Below are 12,093 nucleotides of genomic sequence, written 5' to 3' on the forward strand. Positions count from 1 at the left end.
ATTGTCAGTTTCTTGCTTGACTCTCTTAATGTCCTCGGACGAGGAGCACAAAAGAATTGAAGGAATTAGTGTGCAGATCTCTAATTTAGATCTTTTATAGACGGTAAAAGGAGACCACTCAACAGAACAGGAAGGTGGAAGGGCAGTGAGGAACCTGTGGTTAGAGTATCCACCAGAAAGAGAGTCAACAAAGGTAAGTAACTTGTTCTTCTGATGGATACTTCTAATTGCACATTTGTCACCTTTAGAATAGATGTGAAAGAAGGGCCACCCAAAGTGGAGGGTCTGTGGTGTGGGCTCAATGAAAGTCCTGCAAGACCCAACAAGTGAAATGTCCTTCCCGTTGGACCTAGCTGTCAAGGCAGTAGTGCTTTGGGAACATGTGCACTGATGCACAAGTTGCAGCCTCACAGATGTCAAGAAGATGCACTCCGCATGCCAAAGGATTGGTCGCAGCCTTGCCTCTAGTGAAATGGGCCATCAGTCCTTCAGGAAACTGCTTTTTGGGCAATGCAAGCAGATCAAAGCACTATCCACCTTTACAAAGAGCCTGATTTAGAGTTTGGTGGATGAGGTTACTGTCACAAACTCGACGGATATCCCATCCGCTGAATTACCATCTCATTATATCCTATGACCATTGTAATCCGGCGGATGGGATATCCGTCACATTTGTGGCAGAGTAACCCATCCGACAAACTATAAATGAGGCTCAAAGTCCTTTCTTTGCTCATGCGAACCTCACAAAAAACTGCCCGTCAACCCAGTGACCCTTGGTGCGATTGAAGTAAGTTTGAAGCCCTTTTGGAGGTCCAGCCCCTGGAGTCTCTCCTCCTCTTTTGAGGGACGAGACGGGGCAAGGAACGTTGGGAGGGCGATGGATTCCCCAATGTGAAAAGAAGTTTGTCTGGAAAAAACTGTGGTGGGGTGCGGATGCAGGAACAGAGACTACAGCTCACTCACGTGACAGACTGAAGTGATCACAACGAGGACAATGGTCTTTATTGTCAAAAGACGCAATGAGCAGCTGTGAATCGGCTTGAAGAGAGTACATACAGAAAACTCAGGACTAAATGAAACCGTATCACAACAGGAGATTTAAAGAAGGACAGTTGGTCTGGTAAATGTAGAAAAGAAGCAGGGGCTGACAAATAACCCTGAATAGTGCCCACCAGAACAGGCTTGCCGGGCCAAAATATCCAAAAGCTTTGCTTGCAGTGAGTCTGTCCTGTGGACACCACACAAGACCACAAATTTGTCCCAGCGTCTGGCATAAAAAGCCTTTGTGGAAGGGTGCCCAGCAGTCAGAGTGACAGCCACGATTTTGGTTGATAAGACAAACACCAGTAACTGCTGCGACACTGTTACTACAGAAGGTCTTCCAGAAATGATGGCCTGATTGGAGGGAGACGCACAAGCTCAGAAAGTTTGGGTACCACACTCTCCTGGTACAATCAGAGGACACTAGGATGACTTAGGACTGGTTGCTCATGATTTTTCTTCAGAAATCTGGGCAGGAGAGGCAGCAACGGTAAGGCCTACAGGAGTCTGGTGTCCCACAGCAGTAGAAATTAATCTGCTAGAGAGGACCTTCGCGAGAATTCGAACACAAAAACTTTGGACACTCTGGGCACTCAGCATTTTTGGCAGGTGGTGAGATATAGCCGGAGTTATCCCCAATGTCAGAAGATGTTCTGTACCACCTCGGGGTGTAGCCGCTATTCATGATCTACCAGGTACTGCTGGATAAGCTTGTCCACTCTGGCATTCAATGATCCCACCAGGTTGTTCACACCTGGGGAAATGCCCTAATGTTCCATCCATCTCCACAGGTATACAGCTTCCTGGATTAGGACCAAGGAGCCCATTCTGTGTCTGTGCTGCAATTCCTTGCCTTCATCTTAGGTTTGGAATGGGTATCACTAGCCAGGAAAAGGTGAAAAAAATGTAATCTCTTAACCCAACACCAGACAATAAAAGCCTCAAAGAAAAGTTAATCAACAACAAAAACCTATTGCAAAAGGAAAAACTACAGCTGCAGTTCCAATATCAATGGTCTTGTCCTGAACCAGCCTCCCTTTGATGGGCGGTAGGAAGGCCTTCAATGCTAGGCAAATAGCCTACAACTCCAACAGATTGGTCTTGGTGGAAAACCCCCACCAAATTGGAGTCCTCTGATCTTCACTTCTCCCCTATGACCTCACCATTCCAGCAGGAACACATCCATTAGGAAGGGGGAAGGGAAAAGGATCTGCTGCTGGTCAGGTTGCAGTCAAGCAGCCAGATCAGTCTCCTCTAACATTGGCATGAAATCCGACAGGTTTCCTTGGTGCTGGGCACGCCGAGGCTTCAGACTCCCTTGCAGAGCCTGCATTTGTCACCTGTCAAAATGGACAAGCAGGATGCATGAGGCCTTACAGCTGCTATTTTCAAGCTGCAGGACCGAGGCTGAAGCATCTGGATCATAGCCCAAATGTCCTGGACTCGTTGCAATGGAAGAAAAACCCTGAACTGCACTGTGTTGAGAACAGCCCCTGCAAAAGAGTCAGGTGTGACTTTGCCTCATTAATCAAGAACCTCAATGATGTCAGGAGGTTGGCCATCATCAGGAGGGGGTCTTCAGCTGGCTATGGCGAGCCCGCCTTTAACAGCCAGTCATCGAGGTAGGGAAACACTGGTAACCCCAACCTCTAAAGATGGGTGGGAATCACCACCAACCATCACGTTCATGAACACCTAGTGCTGGTAAAGCTGAAGGCGAGCATGCTAAATAGAAAATGCTCAAGGGCAACCCTGAGCCACAGATAATGTTAGTGGGACTGCAGGATGTGCAAATCAAACTGTGCCTTGCAGTTCAGAAGCTGCCATGCAGTCATCCGGATGGTTGTGGTCCACTAAGGGCAACCTAAAGCAGCTAGGAGGTTCATGCCACATGGAAGAGGGCCTGAGAAGATCATTGCCCCTGGTGACCTGCATGTTGTCTGCCTGATCCCCCTCTCCAGCCACGAAAGGGTTGAAGTGACTGCAGCATTGGGAACCAGTTGCTTATATGCTACACATCTGGAGTAACCTCGGAAGGACCGAAACTGATGAGGAAACTATTGTGCATGCGTCGAAAGGCCCAAAGAAAGGGCCATGGTCCAGCTTCCATGAGGTGCTCCAGGGCAGAATGAGCTTTTTCGCCAAAAAAGCAGGATCTATTAAAAGACATGAGGAATGCATGCACATCTTTAGCAAAACCTGTGGACAGCAACCACATCTGGCAACGGAGCACTACACTAGTGCCAACTGCTGGCCCAAAACAATCTGTAGTATCAAGACCAGCTCAAATCACATATTTGCCTACATCCTGACAGGCCTGAATGGTTTGAGCCAAAGAGGCCCTAAACTCTTCTGGGACTGCTGGCAAGATCTCATAGGCCATGACCCAGAGTGTGTTTGTGCAACGGCGTAGTATGCACACTGCATTGATCAACCTCACGGCTGGGCTGGCCAAAGAGAATATTTGTTTCCCAAACTCTTCAATGCTTTTTGACTCCTTATCTATGGGAGTGGGTTGTGGGGAAAGAGGTAGAAGTCACCTTGCTGGTGGAAGCTTGGACCACTACACTCTCAAAAGCAGCAGGATGCTGTGTAAGAAAATCAGCCCTTAGACCAAGGGCCTATAAGAGTGTCAAGTTAGGGCTTCGTTGAATGGGAGAATGGACTCAGAGGAAGCAGATCCTGGTTTAATAAATTCTTTACTGATGTTTGTCTTAAAGTCAACAGAAGGCAGCTATAGGGCAAAGACTTCAGCAGCACATATGATTGCTACAGCAAATGAAGCACTCTCTTCCACAGGTGGCCCAAGGGGGTTAATCAACCCTGCATCAGTGGAAGTATCAAGCCCACTAGCTTCCTATAAATCTCAGGTTGTATGGAAACCAGGTGTGCCAGGTACGAGTTCAAACACAACCTTGGTTGGGGTTAAGAGGTTAAGACAGATTTGGCTAGGGGCGAGACCCCGGAGTCGGCAGCGGATCACCACCAGTGCCGGTGATGTTGGAATGAACATTGACGAAAGATGCCTTGGAGCTGGAATGGATGTTGGCACCAGAGTCAGTGTGGATCCCAAGCTGGGGCTCAAATGCGCCGACGATGGAATCACTGGCAGTAACCCGACTGGATGCCCCTGCAGATTTTTGGGGCCCAAAGGGAAGCCAAAGGGAGGCAGAAGAGTGTTAAAATATGCAGCATGGCTTCCTTAAAAGCCTTGACCTGCTGAGGCGTCACCAAGGCCAAAAACACTTGGGGCACATCAAAATTAACTGTGGGCCGTGCCCTCACTACTTCTCTTCAAATAGAGGATGGTGGGATGGGGTTCAGTCCTGCTTCGGCTTCTTGTTTACTCTTCAACATCCTGGACAACTTTGACCACAAAGAAGAGGTTCACAAGATCAGCCTTGAAAATGGGAACCGGTTTGCACCCTCAGCTTGGAGCAGGACTTAATATGAGGTTGTGACTTCTTTCATGTTTAGCAATGTACAGCTTCGCTTCACAGTCCCCGATCGCCTTTGGGTATATGATAGCACATTCATCACCTTGGAGGCATTTCCCAAGCCCAAACTCCAAAGACACTCCAAGAATGGGTTCATCACAGGACTTGTTTCACTGCATGGTCTGAACCCTGTTTCAGGTGGGGATATTGTTCCGTTGCACGCTGGAATTACATTTTATAATTTTATCAAAGGTTGAAAAAGGGAGCATAGGTCTGGATCCGAAAAAGAAAAGAACTGACATCAGCATGCAGAGTGGCACTTAAATGGGGTCTGCTCCATCACTTCCGGGGAGGAACAAAGTCAATGTGGGGCCACATGGTGCCACCTAGTGGTCCATGGGAGAACTACTATGAAAAAGCTTGGAGATAGTCTGGTGCCAGGGGATATTCTAAAGATGAAAAATCTGCAGTTAGAAGTATCCATCAGAATGGAGAGACACTGCACAAGCAGCATGTATCAAGTGCAGCTACGCTTTGTAGGAACTAAAGGCTTGACGCACAGGGTTGGGCTTGAAAAGTGAGAAATCATTTGGAGTAAATACCCAACATACAAAATCCCAGGAGTACTGCTACAAATCAATGACAGGCGTAGATTTTCAGGAGTACAAATGGTAAAATGTACTCAGGCAGCTTTTTCAATGGGTAAACCATACAGAATTATGTGTTAGAATATTTAACGTTTTTATTTTTTCTCAACATAAGAAACATTTTCCTCTGAAGAGAAATCTCTTACAGACCAAATTAAACAGGAGGTGTGTCCTTTCCTACCCTAGAAAGGTCATATATCAGGCAATCAAAAATATTGTGTGACATAAATGTCATGGCCTATATACTGTTACCATCACTCCACTAGGTTGAAATTGTATATTGTTAACTGCAATGGGGTGATATTGTTGCAAACAATATTTAGGTCACAATAAATATGCCAGCCATTAGTTAGGCCTGGATATTCGCACACACCATTTCTGCAAAGACACTTACGCCTGTTGGTCACAGGAGTAAGTCAGCATGCATTTCCTGGTCAGGAAACTATCTGCAAGAGGTAACATGCATGATCCTACAAGTTTGTAGGTGTTCAGTCTACATCTGCAGGGTGGCACAATCTTGAAATACCTATTGTTTCACCCCCAGTCTTAAATTTAAGATCATAAGATTCTACAAATCTTTGAATCATGATGTGCAATTTACAATCACAAAACTGTTATTTTTGGTACCCCCAAATACTAAGACAATTTTGGGGTTCCAAGACATTATATGAATGGTGCAATGCACTGCAACATTATTATATGTGAATAACTACTTTTTTATTTAATGTTCAGAAACCTTTGTTCTACTACAACCCTATTTACAAGTCGTCATTTTATTGCTGTTTTCTTTTGTCAGATATGGGGAGAGACATGTTTTAGTATTTTAAATACTGGTTGTCCTGCATCGAATCTGTTCTTACTAAAGTGGGCACCAATCACAATAATATCTAGGAGTTTCTATGTTAGTAGGTCCTCTAAGCCACCAGGAGCACATTTGTAATCAGTGCGATTGGGGGCGTGGCTAACCACCAAAGATGGCGGAAGGCTGAAATGAAACTGTGCTCTGACCCCGCCTAATCCGACATAATCCCCTGGAATAGTCGGCCTCCCCCTGCTTCCATTGGGGAATGCTGGGTGATCCTTTCAAAACAGACCACCGCAGGACCCGAAAATCAACCCTCGTGTCTTCTTTTGCAGTGTGCCATGGCTGTTGGGCCTGATGTAGAGGCCAATCCGGCTCAGTCTCCTGGGGACCTGCCGGGAGCGAGTGGCTTTACCTACCCTGGGGGTGATAAAGACTGCAATGATTGCTGGATCACCAGCAACAATGCCCCTATCACACTGGGGGCCCACGACAGGCACCACCTGTGACACCTGGCAGCAGCCACCAGAGGAGGAGGGGCCTCTGGGCAGTATTGTGGGGGCAACGCCAGTGACTAAAGCCAACATGGCCCTGTGCCAGAGGTTCCCTTTGGGAAACGAGACACCCGTTCTAGCTGTGATTTACAGTGAGGCTTTTTTCTCTTGCTTTCCTTGCTTCCCTGCTTTGCTGCCTGCTCATGTAATGCGAGTGCTGTTGTCCCTTCCCCTGCCTGAGGTTCCTGGGGGCCAGCAACAAATAATCCACCTGCAATACCTGTAATCTATCTTGCAGCTGCACAATCATTGGCGACCCTTGTGAGTGAATCTAGAACAAGATGGGAAATACCGCTCCTAGGCTACGACTGTAGCCTGGACCTACTTTGCCCTCTGTGCTGGCCCCACTCCTCTTAGCTTTGCTTACCTGGGAGGTGGGGGTGGGAGGAGAATGGGCAAGGACAAGCATCAGGCGCAGCCCGGACAAGGCAAAATTGACAAGCATATAATCTTGTGCCCACCTCTTACTACTACAGAGACCCCACCTGAAGCAGACCTCAAAGTATCCTGGGGACCATTGGTCCATCCCTGCAGGGCATCCAGGACTCTAGGGCCTCGCTGGAAGGGAAACAGAAGGGGGGCAGCGTGGATCTGTCCTTGCTCTGCCAGGATACCGGAAATGCAGTTGATCATCTTTCTAAGACGGAGGGTTGAATCTCCAAGGCAGAGGACAACATTGGCACTCTGTAAACTGAGCTCAGAGAGGTAAAACGAACAGTCCACCTCCTGGAGGCCAGAGCGAAGAATGACAGGGTTCGCTCTAGGAGAAATAACATCAGAACAGTGGGAGTCCCGGAGGGCACCGAAATACCCCAAACAAAATTTGTTACATAATTGCTTAAAACATGGGTCCACTACTGTCCTCCTGTTTCGTAATCAAACAAGACCACAGATCGTTGGTGGGGCAGTCACCTCCTGGGGTCTCAACACAGCCCCTAATTGTGTGCATTGTCAACTATGCTGACCGAGACACAATTTTGAAGGCCTCACACAAACCTGGATCACTTCACTGCAGTTCCACCTCGGACCATATATTCAAAGAGCAACAACAATGTGGCTCCTTCTTAGACGTTAAAAAGAAACTCAGGGTCACGGGAACACCAATATATGCTGCTCTTCATGCTATACCTCAAGGTCATATATTAAGAGAAAAACACGTCCAGGAGTGCATGGAACTGGGTGGAAGAGCAGCCAGTCCTCACCCGCCCTCAGTCAACTTCCCCGAGTGATTGGGATCAATGCAAGGTGGGGGTACATGGAAACAACTGCTGTGACACAGTAGGTGCAACAGACAAAACCACTGCTCTGTCGAGTCCATCTCCTTTTGCCCTCACCTCTCCTACGCTCCCAGAGAGGACAAGGCTCCACACACCGACACTGGCGAGATGTGAACTGGCTGATAAACTTACCGTCCTTGTACAACAGTGGGCCACTTGGCTTCATGGAAATGCCTACTCCCCTATAACCGTCATTCTTTCTCTTTCTTTTCCCCTTCTCCCTTCCCCTTTTTACTTCCCCCTTTTACTGCCCTCTTGCCCTCTTTCCCTCTTTGGCTCGCGTGACTACAACCATATTTGTATGGTTTAGGTGGATATTAGGGTTTCTCTTGTGTTTCACTGTTTGAGCGACAGATACTTCATGGGCAAAAGTGTAGGGTGGGGGGCACAGGTTTATGTTATTGGTTTATGGGGTGGAGTGGTTTTGGATGCGTTTGCTGGTTTTGACTCTATGGTTCTAGTTATGTTTCAGAAGAACACTTACCATAGACATGGCATCAGCATTCATGTATGATTCCAAACATCACCCACATGACCCCTTCATCTGACCGTTCCCATTGAATCCTTACCTGGATGCTAATGGGCTAAATGATAAATTCAAGAGCAGTGCGGTACTCCGAAATGCCCAAAAACTCAGCCCGGATATCCTACTCTTTCAGGAGACACATTTATTGGGCAATCACTGTAAATTCCTGGGCTGCCATGGTTATAATCGAGAATACCATGCTACCTACACAAGGGGTGCAAGGAATTTCGCTGTACTTGTACGTAACACTTTCCCTCTAGCTCCGAGGGGGGCATTTGAGACCCACTGGGTTACTTCTTGTCAGTACATATATCCTTCCAGATGCGATTGACTCCTTGCTGACTGCCCTGGCAGCCCACATCACCTCACTTCCCTCTGGCACACTTATACTTGGCAGGGACTTTAATGCAATAATGCAACCCAAACTAAACAAACTAAGTGGGAGGTTGACCACCACAGCAACTCCACTTGCCTCCTGTGCCACCTCCTTTGGGCTTCTGGATGTCTGGAGGAAATGGCACCCGAACACCAAACACTTCACCTTCTTCTTGCACTCCCACTCCTCCCTCTCTCATATTGACCACTTCCTTATGCTGGCCTTAAGTCTACCCATTGTGAAGGAAGTCACTATCCTTCCATGTAACTTCTCTGATCATTCCATGGTAGAACTGTGCACGGAGACAGATGGGCCCCATAACCCTGGTAACTGGCGGCTCAACAGCTACTGGCTCAAAGATGACTATTTCACCAATAACCTCCGGGAGGTGGTCTCCTCATACTTTGAGACTAATATTGGTTCAGTAGACTCTGTCACTACCATCTGGGAAGCATTTAAGACGGTGACCTGCGGCCACATTAAGTCCTACATCACCGGTACTAAGAAAGACCGGGAATGAGAAGCAACAGAGCTTGAAGCTTGCAACGCCTGCTTAGAACATATTTCACTTCACCAGGCCCTGGAGGGCATCCTGTGGAAGCCGGATGCTTCATCCGAGAAACTACGACAACGTAAGATACATTCGGCCAGACGTAACTGGCTACTGTCACAGCACCACATATAGGAATGGGGTGATAAAGAAATCCACCTTTTGTACTGACTAGCAACCAGAGATCAGGAATCTAAAGTTATTCCCCTGCAAGCTCTGTGAAGGCTGAAAAATAGTTCATACAGCTGACCATATTGCTGGGGCATTCACAGGCTATTATTCAGTGCTGTAAAATGTCCGCTCCCCACTGCCCTTGGCACAGGTGATCCCCGTAGCTAAAGACCCCCCCAGTATGCACTCTCACTAAGTCGCAGAGAAGTGACCTAGGGGCCCCCATTACAAGAGAAGAAATGGAGAGTACCACCACTCCCTTGAACACTGGTAGAACCCCGGGCCCAAATGGGTTCCCTGATGGTTTTTTCAAACAATATTCCACCATCTTCGCTTCCCAGCTTCTAGCCTTCCCTGAAGAGAGCACAGGGAAAGGATATCTGCCCCATGATTTGAGAGGTGCCTCCATAGCGGTCATACACATGCATGGGAAGGACACCACTGACTGTGCCTGATATTGGCCGATCTCCATAATTAATACGGTGATGAAAATCCTGGCAAAAATTCTAGCAAGCCATCCACTCTTTGGTCAAACCAGACCAGATGGCTTCATGCCAAACCGTGAACCCAGACATTGCATTCGCTGCTTGTAACTCATCCTAGCTGCAGCCAAAGTGATGGCAGAACAGAAGGCCTTCGCCCTAATCGATTCTGAAAAAGCATTTGACTCGGTGAACCTGCCGTTCATGTACCTTATCCATTGCTGAATGAACTTTGGGACCCATTTCCTACAGGTTATCCATGCACTTTACAACCACCTTCGGGTCTGCATCAAAGTCAACTGTGCTTTGTCTTACCCCTTCCCAATCAAGAGAGGCATTGGGCAGGGCTACCCCCTCTATCCCCCTCTCTTTGCTTGCAATCGACCCCTTAGTGCAATGGATCCTTCAGGATGCCCAGTTAAGGGGCATCTGTCGGGACACAGGCCAGGGTAACGGACACTATGCGGACAACCTGTAAAGCATCTGCACAACACACACAACCCAGTGACACAATAAATACACCACAAAAGAGAGTTCACAACCAGTCATATAAGAATACACTGTACTGCATAAAACCACAGACCATAACAAGCTAAATCATTAATACTGTGCCAAGCAGACAATTGTCAAACCATCATCACCATCATGAGTGCAAATAACAAGAAACATTCCCAGGTTTCTCTCAGGTCATAAACAACGCCACCCTCCCCATTATGCAAAGCAAAACCTGAGTCATCAGTAGCAAGGAGAACAATACAATCCATCAGGGCATAACATGCATCATAAATTATGAGAACCGTAAACTCCATAGGGGGAAGGCAGAACCTAAAGGATTCAACCCTAAACACCTCCTACACCAAGGTCACAGCGTGTCTGCGCTTCCTTCCCAGATTATACGGTGTGTCAAACCCACCCATCCAGCGCAGGAGCTCCTACACTTCTGCTACCATAAATGCGGTACTGAAATCAGCACTGACCAGACTGGGGCCTGCGTGAGGATCCTGTCCCGATCTGCCAATCTGGGAAAACAATAAAAAGGGGTCACTTGGGCCAATACCAGCTTCCGCATGGAGACCATCTTGGTCCTCCTCACCATCAGGTCAACGCCACCCTGCAGCCTTCCTTGGCCCGGGGGCCGCAGTCAGCCCGGACCCCCTGGGGCTTCTTGGACTGGCTCCAGCACCACACAGCCTGTCCTGGGGAAAACCTCAAATGGACTCCTCCTCTGGGAGGCCAAGGGCGTGCGGAGGCAGCTGCCCGGGAACCCACACTGTGGCTGCCTCCAAGGAGAGAGCCACGAGACGGCCTTTGTTGTGGGTTCCCACAGTGATGGTCCAGCAACTTCCCTGAGGTGGGGCCTCACAAAAGGGGCCCTCAGCTGGATAGTGCCTCCACGTGGCACTTGGCTCAGGGGTGGTTGCACATAATGGTTCTCCTGTCTGGGGGGCCGCACTGAAAGTTTCACACGTTGCTACTCCGTAACTTCCGAGGACAAAGCGCTGACTGGAAGCACGGTTCTCCCTACACCCCCTCCGCTTCCTCAGCCCCTCCTGGGACCGATAAGTACTAAACAAGAGGCAGAACCCTGAAGTGCCACTTACCTTGCACTGGGGGTAAGATTCACAGCAAACAGGTAGAGGGGTACGACTCACAACCAGCAGACTAAGGGCGTGAGTTAGAGTTTAGCGGATGGGTTACTTCGTCACAAACATGCCGGATATCGGGTGCACTGTATTACAACTGTCCCTGGATATAATGCACTTGTAATATGGCAGGCGGGATATCTGTCACTTTTGTGACAAAGTATCCCGTCTGCCGCACTCTAATGCAGGCCCTGAGGATTGCAAAGAAGAAAGCAAACTCAAGGCAGCAGACCTTTAATGCATCTATGCTCGCAGGATATGGAACAACAACCCCATACCCATCATACTCTCTCCAACCACTGCTCCAATTTGGGAAGCAGTGGGGGATGCACCTCAAAATACAGTCACTGCACACGTCTGCTCTCAGAACCCAGGTACCTCCAGTGCTCAATTTGTAAATAAAAAACGTGCTGGTGCCCAAAGTCCTCCTCTTGAACACGCGGCTGCTGCAATTAAATGTGCGGGCACAAAATACTGAGGCAGCGTAATCCTGAAGCCATCTCGGGCACACTTAATCCATTTACAGCCACTCCCTGCCCCTTCAGCTCACTCTGCAGCTTTCTGCTTTCTCCCTTTCAGCTTTTTCG

At 48.2% G+C, this 12,093-nt stretch overlaps 1 protein-coding gene across 2 annotated transcripts in view; it reads right to left on the reverse strand.

Annotated features, from left to right (window-relative positions):
* The window catches only part of LOC138282997 (dynein regulatory complex protein 1-like), a 164,506-nt gene that overhangs the window by 46,357 nt on the left and 106,056 nt on the right, over positions 1 to 12,093 (reverse strand). The window lies entirely within an intron of this gene.

This window comes from Pleurodeles waltl, chromosome 2_2, assembly GCF_031143425.1.
Source record: "Pleurodeles waltl isolate 20211129_DDA chromosome 2_2, aPleWal1.hap1.20221129, whole genome shotgun sequence".
NCBI lineage: Eukaryota > Metazoa > Chordata > Amphibia > Caudata > Salamandridae > Pleurodeles > Pleurodeles waltl.